The sequence below is a fragment of the Eschrichtius robustus genome, chromosome 2 (assembly GCF_028021215.1).
Source record: "Eschrichtius robustus isolate mEscRob2 chromosome 2, mEscRob2.pri, whole genome shotgun sequence".
Classification (NCBI taxonomy): Eukaryota; Metazoa; Chordata; class Mammalia; order Artiodactyla; family Eschrichtiidae; genus Eschrichtius; species Eschrichtius robustus.
The window spans coordinates 153,582,767-153,598,311 of NC_090825.1; the positions used below are offsets into that span (position 1 = coordinate 153,582,767).

At 40.4% G+C, this 15,545-nt stretch overlaps 2 long non-coding RNA genes across 17 annotated transcripts in view; both read left to right on the forward strand.

Annotated features, from left to right (window-relative positions):
* Positions 1 to 4,024, forward strand: part of LOC137759776 (uncharacterized) — a 52,375-nt gene extending 48,351 nt beyond the window's left edge. For all 7 annotated transcript variants that reach the window (XR_011073167.1, XR_011073165.1, XR_011073170.1 and 4 more), the window contains one exon: positions 61 to 4,024. This is a non-coding gene — a long non-coding RNA (uncharacterized lncRNA). The remainder of the gene's footprint in view (positions 1 to 60) is intronic.
* An 8,216-nt stretch (positions 4,025 to 12,240) lies between these two features.
* LOC137759777 (uncharacterized) overlaps positions 12,241 to 15,545 on the forward strand; it is a 51,842-nt gene continuing 48,537 nt past the window's right edge. For 8 of the 10 annotated variants that reach the window (XR_011073177.1, XR_011073175.1, XR_011073180.1 and 5 more), the window contains exon 1: positions 12,241 to 12,461. This is a non-coding gene — a long non-coding RNA (uncharacterized lncRNA). The remainder of the gene's footprint in view (positions 12,462 to 15,545) is intronic. The other 2 variants (XR_011073182.1, XR_011073176.1) reach the window with 2 other exon arrangements.

Consider the following 15,545-nt stretch of genomic DNA (forward strand, 5'->3'; position numbering starts at 1 on the left):
AGCCATGGAGCTGCAGGATCCCAACAGGGTCCTGACGTCCATCTGCTCTGTTTTTTTCAGGTGCGCTGAATCGACAGTCCTGAGTTTTGAAGTTTTCCTGGAGGGGACTTGAGGGGATTTCTCCAGGATCGATGGAACTCCTTTTGTGGTGCTTCAGTGCTTCCGCCATGAAGCGCTCATTTCCCTATGCACATCCCCCCGCCCCACCCCACTGTTTCCTTTACTCTCTCTCCTCCCACCCCCAATTCCCAGAAGAAGATCTAGGAATCAGGTCCAAACATAAGATCTTTGGAGAATCCTTGCGTGTGTTTTTTTAAATTTTTATTGGAGTATAGTTGATTTACAATGTTGTGTTAGTTCCGGGTGTACAGCAAAGTGAAGCAGTTATACATATACATATAATCCACTCTTTTTTAGACTCTTTTCCCATACAGGTCATTACAGAGTACTGAGTAGAGTTCCCTGTGCTATACAGTAGGTCCTGATTAGTAATCTAGTTTATAGGTAGTGTTGTGTATATGTCAATCCCAATCTCCCAACTTATCCCTCTCCCCTCCCCACTTTCCCCCCCTGGTAACCATAAGTTTGTTTTCTACACCTGTGACTCTATTTCGAATCCTTGTGTTTTACTCTCGTCCTGAAACTAGATAAAGCCTAGCCATCAATCAACAGGTGAGGAAGTAGAGCCAGGCGTTGGTTGAGTGTTGATGTTTCTGGTACAAGCTGACTCTCCGCTCATCATCCCACACCTTCATCAGCCATCATCATGCTGTCTGTCACCTCCTCTTCTCTGAAGAAGGCCCGGGCCATCTTTTGAAAATACAAAGTCCAGCATTGAGACCCTCCCAACTGAGAGAGCAGGAAGGGCCAGGGCTGCTGAGGTGCTCCCTGAACCCCACTCAGGGGATCTGTGTTGTTCCCCCCTGGGTGTATTGTGTGGACCCCTAAAATTCCTCCAAACCTCTGCCTCTGCGCTTCCAGATTGCCCCTGAAAGAAATGAACAATAATCATAATACCCACCACGTACTGACCGCTGGTCTCTTGAGGGCTGCCTTGCCATTGGACAACATTTGTTGAGCTCCTACTGTTTGCCAGACAGTGGGTACATGCTTTATGTGTGTTTAGCCCTTCTGACAACACTGTGATTTAGGACCTGTTAATATGTCTATTTTGCTGAAATGGAAACTGAGGTTCAGAGTGGTTAAATAACAAGGAAAAGTCCATGTTTTTACCCCCTACACTAATATATATGTATATTTGTGTATATATATTCTATATATGTATATTTAACATATATATGATGTTGACTGAAAAAAATGCACAACCTCAAAGTTGAGAAATATGTTTTATTTGGTGGGCAAAACTGAGGACTTAAGCCTGGGACACAGCCTCTCAGCTCTCTCTGAGGGACTGATCCAAAAAGGAGAGGGAGGCGCCATCAACTATAGGAGTTTTTGCAACAAAGACCAGGTAAATCGGAACATCGAAAGATTCCTGTTAATTAAAGAAAACCAGACATCTCGAGTTAATGAATTTTTAGTGTTTTTCTGTGTATGGGAAGATGCAAAAGTCTGGGCTCACTGAAATCCTTCCTTTGATATGCACCTCAGCTATGTGGGCCAGTATCCTGTGCTTTCTCATCCTGAGTTCCCTCGGGGTGCACCATCAGGGGAGGCTGTGGCAGTTGACTGCTAGATGGTGGGCATCCTGTTTCCATCCTGAGTTTCCTCAGGGTTCACTCTTGGGGCGGCTATAATGTGATGGCTTGATGGCTGCAACATCCTTTGTTTACTGATATGGCAGGCAACACTTTTTCATTGACAATTATATATATACAATAGACACTGTTCGTGTTGCATATATTATCTATTTTACGTACTACGTGTTTTTTAGAATCTTTGCAAAAAACCTTGCAAGGTAGGTGTTATTCTTTACATTTTGTGAAAAAGAAATTAAAGCCTCTAACAGGCTGAGAAATTTGTCATGTCACTACATCACGATTAACAAGTCAGTGAACAAGATTTTGAATCCAAGTAATCCTTTTGTGAAAACAAAACCCCCCCAAAAACAAAGAAACTATGTTCTTTCCATGCTCCAAAATATATTTTGGTCAAGTGACTTAAGAAACTCTCCCTTAAGCTTGTCTAAAGCAGAAAATAAGACAACAGTGCTTTACTGGAAATTATCAAAAGGCAGGATCAAGCAGGAATAATGAAAGGGAGCCTGAGGTTTCGGGTGATGAACCCACTGGCTAAATAGGCCCCTGGAAACAGACCCACTTTTTTTTTTTTTTTTAGTTAATTTGTATATTTGTTTATTGACTGTTTTCCTCCAATAGAATGTAATCTTTTTTTTTTTTTTAACATCTTTATTGGAGTATAATTGCTTTACAATGGTGTTAGTTTCTGCTTTATAACAAAGTGAATCAGCTATACATATACATATATCCCCATATCTCCTCCCTCTTGCTAGCTCATGATTTAGGACCCACGCACAGGAGAATTCAGGCTGCATTAATATAAAAATATGACTTGCAGCCCTGGAGATGTGGCTTCAGAGGAAATGATGACTTAATGCTTGTGATCTGTAAGAATGTTGGTGTTTTGGGTCAAATAACCTATGCATTTTCTCAAGGGAGGTAGGTTTGGGGAAAAAAGGCAATAATTAAACTGAACATACCAACAAGGAAAAAATAATTTAACTGTTATGATGACTCATTTCGTTGGCAGCTTCAGGTAATGAGGTGCTCTGGATGAATTTTCCTGAGAGCAGAAACATATCCCTTTAAATGATTAAGCATGTTATCTTCATCAATCTTTGAAGAAAATATTTCCAAGGTACATTTTATATTCTCTTTTGTCAGTAGTATTCTTGACAATTTTTAGGACTAGAGACATAGTTTTGTTTTTTTTTTTTAAAGAGTTTAAAGAACTATTTGATCTTTGAAAATCATGTTACATCGTTGGTCCCCAGTGTTTTCATCTACAGTATGTGAACTTTGGGTTAGATGATCATCAAGGTTCCTTCCATCGCTAATATTCTCTAAGTAAAGGGCTCTTGTGCACAATAAAATTTAAAACATAAGAATCATCAAGGGGCTTGTTAAAAATGCAGATTCTTAGGTATCATTGTTGGAGGTTCTGATTCAGTTGGTTTGAGTGAGGCAAGAGAACCTGTATCATAAATGGGTGCATACCCATGGCCATTTTGATGACCTCATTTTGAGAAACTGATTCTCTTTCCAGCCTCAGATAACAGATGTCGTAACCATTTTTGGCCACCAGGGTACCGTTGCTGCCCTGCCCTCAGTGGTGTGAAGTTGTAAGGGGCTGACCAGACCCAGAGGCCTGTGCTTTGAGAGTTTGCTTCTGATCCCATCCTCAGTATTAACTGTCACTTAGTTAATGTAGCTGCTGAGGAAAACCAGATAATCGAGCTTAAAATTAGGTGCCCTGCATTTGTACCTATGAGTCATTAAGTTTTCATCTCAGGCTGGGTAGGGGCGAGGGGAGGACTTCCATTTTCTCCTGTAGTCTAAAGTGCATAAATGAGCCACGGCTATCTTAGACCCTGTTTGGAGGTCTCTTACTCTTTGTTCGTGTTCTTTGTCATCCTAAGAGTCAAGTTTCTGGAAGGGCGACATCAGGATAAGTGGCAGATTTCTGTGTAAATATGTTAACATTTCATAGTGAGGTTTGGGGTCAGGGCTGTCCCTGACTTCTCTTTTAAATTTCTTTATTTTTTAAACAGTTTTATTGATGTATAATTCACATGCCATACAATTGACTCTTTTGAAGTATATGCAATTCAGTGGTTTTTAGTAAAATCTGTGAATTTATAGAGTTGTATGCACCTATCATGTAATCTAATTTTTGAACATTTCCATCACCCTCCAAAAGAAACCTTGTGCCTATTTGGAATCACTCTCATTCCCACCCCCAGACCCATTCAACCGATAATTTACTTCTTACCTCTATAGATTTGCCTTTTGTAGACATTTCATATAAATGGGATCATACTGTATGTGGTCTCTTGTGTCTAGCTTCTTTTATTTAGCGTAATGTTTTTGAGGTTATGCAGTAGCATGTATCATATTGCCAAAGAATATTCTATAGTATGGATATATACTACATTTTATTTATCCATCCACCAATTAATGGACATTTGGTTTGTTTCCGCGTTTTCGCCGCTCTGGCTGATGTGTGCATGTAGTTTTAATTTCACTTGGGTGGTTACCCAGGGGTAATTACCTGGGTCATATGATGAATCAGTGTTTCAAAGTAGCAGTTTCGAATTTGACAATTCCACCAGCAATGCATGAGGGTTCCAGTTTCTCCATATCCTTGCCAACACTTGTTATTATTGGATACAAGTCCTTTATTGGATATATGATTTTCAAATATTTTTTCCTAGTTCATGGCACGTCTTTACTTTTTTAATGGTGTCTTTTGAAATGCATTATTTTTTATCTGAATGAAGCCCAGCTTATTTTTTTCTTTTATCAATATACTTTTTGGTGTCATAGCTAGGAAATCTTCGCCTGACCCAACATCAGTGTCTTGATGCTTACCTAAAATCTTGTAGGCTCTGTTCAATAGGAAGTGACCAGTGACACCTACTATTTAGTGCCTTGTTTAAACAGATGAAAGATGAATATTCACGTTGTGGCCTGAACCTACTCTAATGAAAGCTTGCCGACAGTTTTCCTAAGGGCGTGAAGGTGCCGCAGCCAGACTGGACTCCTCCATCACCATGCCATGGCCTTCTTAGCATCTCTTCCTCATCTTAGTGCCTGCCAGCAGCAGAGGAAGGAGAACATAGGTCTTTCATGTACCTTTTTGTACTATGAGGTAGCACTGTGCCCTCCTTACTTTTTCAGAGCCTTAGGTAGAGGACCCTACCCTGAGGTGCCACAGCTGGAGGAACACAGCCCTTCTCTTTTTATAGGTTTTAGAGTGAGATAGCGGGACAGTAGCTCACTCTCAGGCAACAAAAAACCAAACAAAAAACCACCCACTGCCTTAGGGTTTTGTCCTAAGAGTATGCTGTTTGCAGCCTCTGTAGGTAGACACCAGGCGTCCCTGAGAGCTTCTGATAGACTTGATACTTCTCCCCAATCCTGTTGTGTCTCTCCTGCTTTCCTAAAATACTAAGTAGTTTGTGTCCACTTTCAGTTCTGGATTTTTCCCACTGCGTTTAGACTGGGAGAAACGTTATCAAATCCCAGCGTCATGAATGCCTGATTATCACTTGTAACTTTTGTCTCTTGAGCCTAGAAGGCATCTCTTGTGTATAAATGACACTGGACGTTAATATGCACCCTGAACTTGAATACAGTGCACATCTAGTAACAGCTTGTATAAAACGTGTTACTCCCCGAAGTAGTCCTAACTAACACCTTATAATTGAAAAAGTGAGTTATAATTGACCAAATGCTTTCACAAATATGATCCCTTTTGATCCTCACATCTCTGTGGGGAATTACTGCTCCTTTTTTTAAAAAAATAAATTAATTTTATATTTATTTATTTTTGGCTGCGTTGGGTCGTTGCTGCGCGTGGGCTTTCTCTAGTTGAGGCGGCTGGGGGCTACTCTTCTTGTGGTGCGCGGGCTTCTCATTGCGCTGGCTTCTCTTGTTGCGGAGCACGGGCTCTAGGCGCGCGGGCTTCCGTGGTTGTGGCACACAGGCTCAGTAGTTGTGGCGCATGGGCTCAGTGGCTCCGCGGCATGTGGGATCTTCCCGGACCAGGGCTCGAACCCGTGTCTCCTGCATTGGCAGGCGATTCCTAACCACTGTGCCACCAGGGAAGTCCCTACTGCTCCTTTTTTACGTATGAAGAAAATGTCTGGACTTCCCTGGTGGTATAGTGGTTAGGAATCGCCTGCCAATGCAGGAGACACGGGTTCGAGCCCTGGTCCGGGAAGATCCCACATGCCGCGGAGCCACTGAGCCCATGCGCCACAACTACTGAGCCTGCGCTCTAGAGCCCGCGAGCCACAACTACTGAGCCCACGTGCCTAGAGCCTGTGCTCTGCAACAAGAGAAGCCACTGCAATGAGAAGCCCGTGCACCGCAACGAGGAGTAGCCCCCGCCCGCCGCAACTAGAGAAAGCCCACGTGCAGCAACGATGACCCAACGCAGCCAAAAATAAAATATAAACAAAGAAACAAAAAAAGACTTGTCAGAAGTCATTTATCCCCAAATATAGGATTTCTAACACCAAATTTGATGCCTTTCATGTAGCATCATGCTTCCTCTCCAAAGTAATAACACTGAATTTTTGTAATTTTAAGAATATTAGACATGCCATGTTATATTAGACCTATGGTTAATCTATAAGCAGTCATTTACATTTTGAATGAGATCTGTAGACAGCGATATATATTCACTTTTTAGGACTTATTTCCTTCTCAAGCTTCTATTTCTTGCTACAAAGTAAAACGTTTTGTTTCCTGTTAAAGGAGTTCTAGGCATTGTCAGTGGGTAAGGTTTGTGGTGGTAGCCAGAGTACAGAGATCCTGAACGTGGGGACGTCCTTTTGCCATTAAATTTATACTGTGCCCGAAGCTGGGTTGAATAGTTTTAGGCTGTTTGAGGTCCCAGGAAGACTCTTTGCCCACCCAGGGAGCAAAAGGCCCAGGAAAATTTCCATGTGATTTTAGCTTGACCCCATTTACTGGATGATTCATCCCTCCTTTCCTTAATTCCACGCCAGCTTTCTTCACCTAGGTTTTCTCCTTTTCCCGAGACCATTCTTATCGTGATCTCTTGCTTTCTTTGTTTCACCACCTGTGGCTTAGGACCATATTTCTCCAAGTGTGGGCCCTTGAGCAGAAACATCAGTTTGTTAGAAATAGAAATTCGGAACCCACAAAATCTGCTTAGTCAGAAACTCGAGGGGATGGGGCCCAGCAGTCTGTCTTTGACACACCTTCCAGGTGATTCTGATGCATGCTCAAGTTTGAGAACCATTGGTGCAGTAGTTAATTTTTTTTTTTTTTTTTTTTTAGCATTCCTTTAACCTTTCAAAGTGATTTATGAATTTCATCTGACTTACCACCCTTTAGGACAGCATTTTTCTCGCAGTGCTTTGTTTTTGGCCAAAATAAAGGGTTCCGTGGTCAGCTGGCATGGGAAAGACTACATTCTTATGCATCCTTACTCTGTGCCCCCCATACCCTACCCCCAAAGTAGGTGAGGATTCTGGGGTCAGTTGCCAGGTTTCAAATTTTAGCTCTATCACTTAGTAGCTACTATTACTGCCACCTACTTACCTTAGTGATCTTTGGGGAAGTTACTTTCCTCTCTGAGCCTTTACTGTCTAGCTTGTAAACTCATGGAATAAAATGGCAATTACTTCTGTAGGAAGTTGTGAAGACTAAACAAAGTGATGCACATACAGTGACTCAGGTGGTGTTTGGCACGTGGAGAGCTTCCTTGAATGTCGTGGATCATACTGGCTATGACCCTTGTCATTGCCAGGACTGTACTAAATAAATAAATAACTCTCCATCGGTTATCTCTGGCGCTTGGCATTTCACTGCTCATTTCTAAACCTGAACATTTGCCGTGTGCTCCATTTTTCAATATTATACAAATGAGACTAGTTTTCACTAATATCCCGAGATAAACTGTATTTGAAATTTTGCTTATTTCTTCCTTTTGTTTTCTGCCACCAAGCCACTTTCCTATCTGGGGCAGAATATTTCTTTTGATAGTGATTTAATATTTTAAGCCTTTGTTGAAGAATGTTGTCTAAGATGTGTCGAAAGTCTAAATAAACATTATTTCCTGCCTCAGTTTATTTACCACTTCAAAAAATTTCAGGTGTTTTATATCTATTTCTCTTTATAGATACAGAATCTACCTATAGATATAGAATTAATACAGATATCTATAGATTCTATCACTTTACGGTGTTTCTTCCATTAGGTTATTTTTACTTCAGTGTCTGAGTCTATTCTTAATTAAAAATTCCATCAACCTACCCTATACTTCCAACAAATCCACAATGAATCTTATTTTATTGGGTCTTCTCCAGAGCCTTTGTAGGAGCCAAATTTGGGGCTATTTGGATGATTCTATCTAACTTTGCCTACAAATTCATAGTCGTCCTCAAGAGCATCCAGAACTCTGGTTGGATACCATTCCATCCTGGTGATTTATTTCACTTTTGTCAGTTAGGACGAGTACAACCCTTGCATTTTTCTTTCTTTACTTTAGCATAGTTGGACTGCTTCATAACAACATTTGTATCCAAATATCCTCTTCAGTAAAATATATCAGAATTTTGATTTATTCTCTTTTCTATCTTTTATTCATCCATGTACTCATGTTTGTAAGTCCAACTGATTCTTGGCTGGCTTTCTACCAATACTAAAAGAAAAAAACAACAACCGGAAAGTCCTTAAATTTTTTTTTTAGCATTCCTTTAACTCTACAAAGCGATTTATGAATTTCATCTGTCTTACCATCCTTTAGGACAACATTTTTCTCACAGACTTTTGTTTTTGGCCAAAATAAAGGGTTCCGTGGTGAGCTGGCATGGGAAAGACTACATTCTCATGCGTACTTACTCTGTGCCCCCCATACCCTACCCCCAAAGTAGGTTAGTGATTCATAATTCACAGTGGCATTTTGAAAGATTCTGAGATGTACTGCATAAAGAATCTAATAGATTAACTTTGACCTATTCCCCCCCCCCGCATAAACACCTATCATCATCCCATGAGCTAATGTTGGATAGGACACCTCTGTGACCTTTTGGTTTAGGAGTTTCCTTATTCTCTTTTGGTCAGTCTTTGTGTGTTTAGATGTACTTCTCTTTTTGTCTTTGCTTATTTATTTCATTGCTAGTTAGACTTGCTGGGTCTTTTTTCCTTTTGCATTCTCAATATTAATTTGAAAATTTTGTACTTGAACTTTCTGTAACACATCTTTGAAACGATTCCTTTCCTCTTTCTGTCATCTGGTCTCTGAGTGATTGTCTGTTTGTTTTCATGTTTCTTTAGAGTGTTAGCCCTGGATTGGGTCAGATAACTTATGGGGAGTACTTACAATGAGTTTTAGGTCTTGTACCTGTGAATATGTCTTTTTTCCATTTATGCTTTTCCCATACTTATTTTTTTGATAGGCTTCTGTGACCCAAGTTGAAATTTTATAATAATTTACTTTGAACAACAGAGTGATTTTTGTTATCTTTCTGTATTCTATATTGAAATGGTTATTTTCATACTTTTAATAAGAATGCTACTTTGGTACTACTGGTGGTTATAATGGTTTCAGCGGTTTTTTTAATTTACTTAATAGTTGATGTAAGATTTTTAAGCTTCATTGCTTGTGATAGGGAATTAGCAACTAAAATAGTATGTTAACATTTATCTTTTCCAGTGAACCTACTCAGAAATTCACTTTTCCTTCACAGAATTTGTAACAGAACTTCATATTGCCTTGCAGTGCTTACTGCATACAAGCTATGCTCTTGTTTCTGCTTGCAGGCTCTTGCCAGATGTCATTTTGTCAATGACACCCATTCCTACCACTGCATTTGAAGTTGCAGACCTCCTTCCCCACACTACCTGTTCCCCTCTCTACTTCATTTTTGTCTTTTGTGTTGATCAATATGTAACAAACTATGCATTTTATTTATTCATTGTGTTTGTTCTCCTTTAATACAAGGTGAACTCCCTGAGGGCAAGTGTTTTCATCTGTTTGGTCACTGCTTTACCTCTACTGTCTAGAACAGTGTGACACATTATGGATGCAGAGTAAGTTTTTTATTGAAGTACAGTTGATTTACAATGTTAATTTCTGCTGTACAGCAAAGAGACTCAGTTGCGTATATATGCATTCTTTCTCATACTTTTCCATTATGGTTTATCACAGGATATTGAATTTAGTTCCCTGTGCTGTATAGTAGGACCTTGTTGTTTATCCATCCTATATGTAATAGTTTGCGTCTGCTAACCCCAAACTCTCAATCCATCTGTCCCCCACTGAATTCTTGATCTAAAAAAAATTTAATCTCAGGAGATGTAGAAAATGCATTCCATAACATTCAGTATCTATTCATGATACAAAATGAACAGACTATCATTAGAAGGTATAAATATTCAGCAGATGTGATATTTAATGGTGAAACATTGAAAACATTCTTTTTTAATATTGGGAACAAGATAAGACACCTTTCACCAACAAGATAAGATAATCCTTCTTTGCAGCATTATATAGGAAGTCTTACACAGGAAGAAAAAGAAGAATTCTTAGCATTGGAGAAGAAGAAACTGCTATCACTAGTCATTGAGGATATCTTGTCCCTGTAGAAAAACCAAAAGAATCCACAGATGAGGTATTCGAATGAATAAAAGTGGTTAGCAAGTATACTGCAAACAAAATCAATATACAAAATCAATTGCATTTCTGTACTCTGCTACAACTATTTAGAAAAGGCAATGAGATACCACTTATAATATTATCACAATTATAAAGTACCTAGGAATAACTCTAGCAAGAATAGGCAACAACTATATGGAGAAAATTATAGAACAAAGACACCTAAGAAAAACTAAAGGAATGGAGAAATAAATCTTATTTCAATAGAAAATTTCAATCTACAGAAGATGTGATTCTCCCCAAATTGTTTTAGAGATTTTAGGAAACTAAAATGAATTTCCTTCACCTCCCTCCCCCACATAGAACATGCGAGCTGCTTCTTAACAGCAAATGGAAGAGTGAATTGGGGATTTTTGACCTACTAGATATTAAGACTCGCTATTATAAAACTCTACCAATTAAGACAGCATGGTACTGAGCAGAAATAAAAATAGATGATTGGAAGAGATTAGAGAAGCCAGGAGCACAGCCGTACATTTATGGTAAAGAGGAATATATAAATATATATGTGTATGTTTTGGGGGTCAACTTTTAAGTTCTCTTAGCAAATTATAGTTATACATTGCAGTGTTATCAACTAGTCACCATGCTATACATTAGAACCTCAGAACTTATTCATCTTATAGCTTAAAGTTTGTAGACTTTATTTTTTTAGAGCAGTTTTATGTTCACAACACCATTGAGTGAAAGGTACAGGGATTTCCCATGTACCCCCTGTTCCCACATATGTATAGCCTCCACCATTATCAACTACTCAGCAGAGAAGTATATTTGTTACAACTGATGAATCTACATTTACACTTCATTAGCACCCAAAGTCCATAGTTTACATTAGGATTCACGCTTGGTGTTGTATGTTCTATGGGTTTTGACTAATGACATTATCCACCATTATGGTATCACTTAGTTGGAATCAAAGAGTATGTAGCCTTTCAGATTGGCTTCTTTCACTTAGTAATAAGCATTTAAAGTTCTTGCATATCTTTTCATGGGTTGATGGCTTATTTCTTTTTAGTGCTGAATAATATTCCATTATCTGGATGCACCAGTTTGTTTACCCATTCATCTACCGAAGGGCATCTTGGTGGCTTCCAAGTTTTGGCAATTATGAATAAAGCTGCTATGAAACATCTGTGTCCAGGTTTTTTATGTGGACATAATTTTTCAACTCCTTTGTGTAAATACCAAGGAGTCCGATTGCTGGATCGTATAGTAAGAGTATGTTTAGTTTTGTAAGACACTGCCAAACTCTCTTCCAGAATGGCTGTACTATTTTGCATTCCCACCAGCAATGAACGAGCGTTCCTATTACTTCACATTCTTGCAAGTATTTGGGGCTGTCAGTGTTTGGATTTTCATTTTTCTAATAGGTAGGAGCATTGTCTTTAATTGGCGGGGGGTGGGGGGGGAATAAAGGAAGTAACTCAGATATTCATTAATATCACTAGAATGATCTTGATTAAGCATGGTCAGTCCCTGAACTAGTGTCCTCCCGGACTGGGGAGTGCAGCGCGGGGCGGGGACTCGCAGAGAGGAGAACAGCGCATCAACCCCAGCGGGAGGCGCGCAGGTCTCGGGATGCGGAAGGCGGGCCGGCGCCGCGCTCCTCTCCGCCCCCGCGAGCGAGACGGTCACGTGCAGCGGAGGGGCTGACCTCCGCGGGCGGGCCTGGGAGGGGCGCCGCGCCGGTGGTTCAGGGTCGCCCGAGGCTAGGCGCGAGGCAGGCACTTGCGCAGCGCGGGGCGGAGTGCGAGCCGGGGCCGGAACCGCCGCGGGTGGGGAAGGGCGGGGAGGAGCCTGGGAGCGCGCCGGCCCCCGCAGGGGGAGGGGTGGGGCGGAGCCGCGGCGCGCGCGCCCGTCGGAGGGGGAGGGACAGAGCAGCCATTGGGCGCGCTCAGGGTGGCCGCTGCGAGTGTGGGGCGAGCGTGGACCGCGGCGCGGCGGTGCGACTCCTTCCCCGGCCCTTCTCCCCGCCCCAGGCGAGGGCACCGTGTGGCGGCGGCGGGGCCAGCGAGGCCGGAGGAGGCGGCTGTGCCCGGGCATGGTGGTCTGGGGCAACGCGGAAGGTGAGCGGCCCCCGGGCCGGCGGCGGGGGTGGGGGCGGGGTGGGACTGGCCTCGCGTCGCCGGGCGGCGGCCCAAGCGCGGGCGGCCTGAGGCGGGGCGGGGGCGGCGCGCCGGCCCGGCCCCCGCGGCCCTTGGTCTCGCGGCCTGGGCGGCCCGCGAGAAAAAAAAAAAGAACTTAAAAATTGAGAGTTGCATGTATAATAAAATGGCATGAAACTATACACAAGCATTGTCCCAAAACCAGTTTGCTGGTTTTGATACTGTAATATAGTTAGGTAAGATGTAACCATTGGAGGAAACTGGATGAAGCATACATAGGACTTCTGTGTACTATTTTTGCAACTTCTTTTTTACCTCTGATTTTTTCAAAATGAAAAAAAAAGTCAACAATTTTAGTGCTGTTTTCTTGTAGATGAAATAGTGTCCCGCCATGAAAGCAATGAATTACTGATAAAAACCGAGGGCTACATCTCAAAAACATCATATTGAATAAAAAAGCAAATAGCATAAAAAGATATAGTATAAAGCTCAGAACATACACCCTAAACAATATGTTATTTAGAGATACAGCTATGAGAAAACTAACAAGAAAAGCAAGTGGATGATGAGACACAAACTTGAAGATAATGTTTATCTCAAAGGACTAACGGAGGGTATGTGACCAAGAAAAGGGATTCAGGGTCCTCAAAGGTGATTGTAATGTTCTTTTCCTTAAATTTTTATTAATCACTATTTTATAACAACTCTGAAGTCTTAAAAATGTATAAACCTGATCTTTAGCATTTAATAATCACCTTTATTGAAAAGAGTAAAATTAAGTGAAAGGTGAATAAAATTCAGCAACATTAAACATGTTTGATAGAGCATATAATTATAAGAGCATCTAAGAGAAGATTGGGTTCTAGTTTAAATTCTGGTCTGACTAATTTGGGGTTAGTAGGTTTTGGTCAGTGGTTTTTGAAGGGCGGTCTCTGGGCCAGCAGCATTAGTACCACTTAGATATTTGTTAGAAACGTAAATTCTCAGACCTTACCCCAGACCTACGCTCTTGGGGAAGAGCCCGGCACTCTCTATTTTAACACAAACCCTCCAGGAGGTTCTGATGTGCACAGACTTTTGAGAGTCACCAGGAAGTTCAACTTTCTCACCCATAAAATTAGAAGCTAAAACTAGATCAGTGTTTCCCAAAGTGTGGTAGATGTAGTACTGATCATGTGCAAGATGTTTTTAAGTGATAGACACATCACCATTTAAAATTTTATTTATTGTAATGTTTGTTAGACTAGTACAGATAGCTTACCAAACCCCTAAGGTCACTGATGTTGTGTCATACATTGCTAAGTTTAAAAAAAAAAAAAAAAAGGAAAGGAATCAACTTAATGTAAATATAAATAATAAGGCAAAATAGTAAGGTATGTATAGCAGAAAGTAACACAGCATTGTAAATCAACTATACTCCAATAAAAATTTAAAAAGTAAGGTGATATGAGAATATCACAAAATTCCTGGGGTTAGTTCTTAGATACTAAAGTTTCGGTAGTCCTGAAGAGGATCAATCTTGAAAATATTTTCCATTCTAAAATTCTGAGACTTCATATGCTTGCTTTTCTTACAGATCTGCCTCCTTAATTTTGCTTTTTAAAATTCAAGCTAATACGTTAAAAGTTTAGTCCACACAGCTTGTGTTGGGAGAGGAATGGCCTGTTACTGTGCTTTTGTATTGGGGGATACTTATCTGAGATTGAAAATTTAACCATAGTTAATGGAAAGTGTGGATAATGCACATGCGAATCATTAAAATTAAATATATTAAGGAGAAATCTGTTTTGAAAACATGATTTAATTTTAGAAGCACTTTCTTTCACTACGTGTAGTATTTATAGTGGAATAGGCAGGTGGTTTTATGTAAGGAAATGAAATGAGGTTTGTGGACAGTAAGAAACATATTTTGATAATTAGGGATTTAGACTTTGAAAAGTCTATACAAGTTATAAACACCTACAACATGACCGGCCCTTTTGTTAAAAAGTAAATTTATTTATTTATTTATTTTTGGCTGCGTTGGGTCTTTGTTGCTGTGCGTGGGCTTTCTCTAGTTGCGGCGAGCGGGGACTACTCTTCATTGCGGTGCGTGGGCTCTAGGCGCGCGGGCTTCAGTAGTTGTGGCACTTGGGCTCAGTAGTTGTGGCTCGTGGGCTTAGTTGCTCCGCAGCATGTGAGATCTTCCTGGACCAGGGCTCGAACCCGTGTCCCCTGCATTGGCAAGTGGATTCTATACCACTGCGCCACCAGGAACGCCCATGACTGGCCTTTTTAACTGGCATTTTAAATAGCTTTTTTGAGATGTAGTTCACATACAGTTCACCCACTTAAAGTGTACAATTCAGAGGTTGTGTATAGCCAGAGAGTTGTGCAGCCATCACGGTGCACAATTCTAGAACATTTCATTACCCCAGAAAGCAACCCTATATCCATTAGCAATTATTCTCCATTCCCTCTACACTCTCAACCCTAGGCAACCACTTATCTACATCTTATTTCTATGGATTTGCCTATTCTGGGCATTTCATATCAATAGAATTTATATTTCATATAAACATAATGATATGTAGCCTCCTGTGACTGGCTTCCTTAATATAATATTTTCAAGGTTCATCCGTATTGTAGCATGTATCAGTACTTTATTCCTTCTTATTGCTGAATAATATTCTGTTCTATTGATATTATATGTCACTTGATGGACATTTGGGTTGTTTGCACTTCTTGTCTTTTATGAATAATGTTGCATGTATGAACATTCATGTTCAAGGGTTTGTGTGAAAGTATGTTTTAATTTCTGTTTTATACCTCGGAGTGGGATTTCTGGGTCAGATGATGACTGTGTTTAACATTGTAAGGAACTGACTGGATCTAAAATGCATTCTCATTTAAAGCAAAATTACAAGTTTGCTGAAAACTTAAATACATTTCTGTTCTAATTTATAATAAGGTACCAATTTTGTTTGTCAATGGTTTTATTACAGACTATCTCTCTAAAATGATATTTGGCAAAAATCATCATTAAAATACATGTTTTTGAAAACA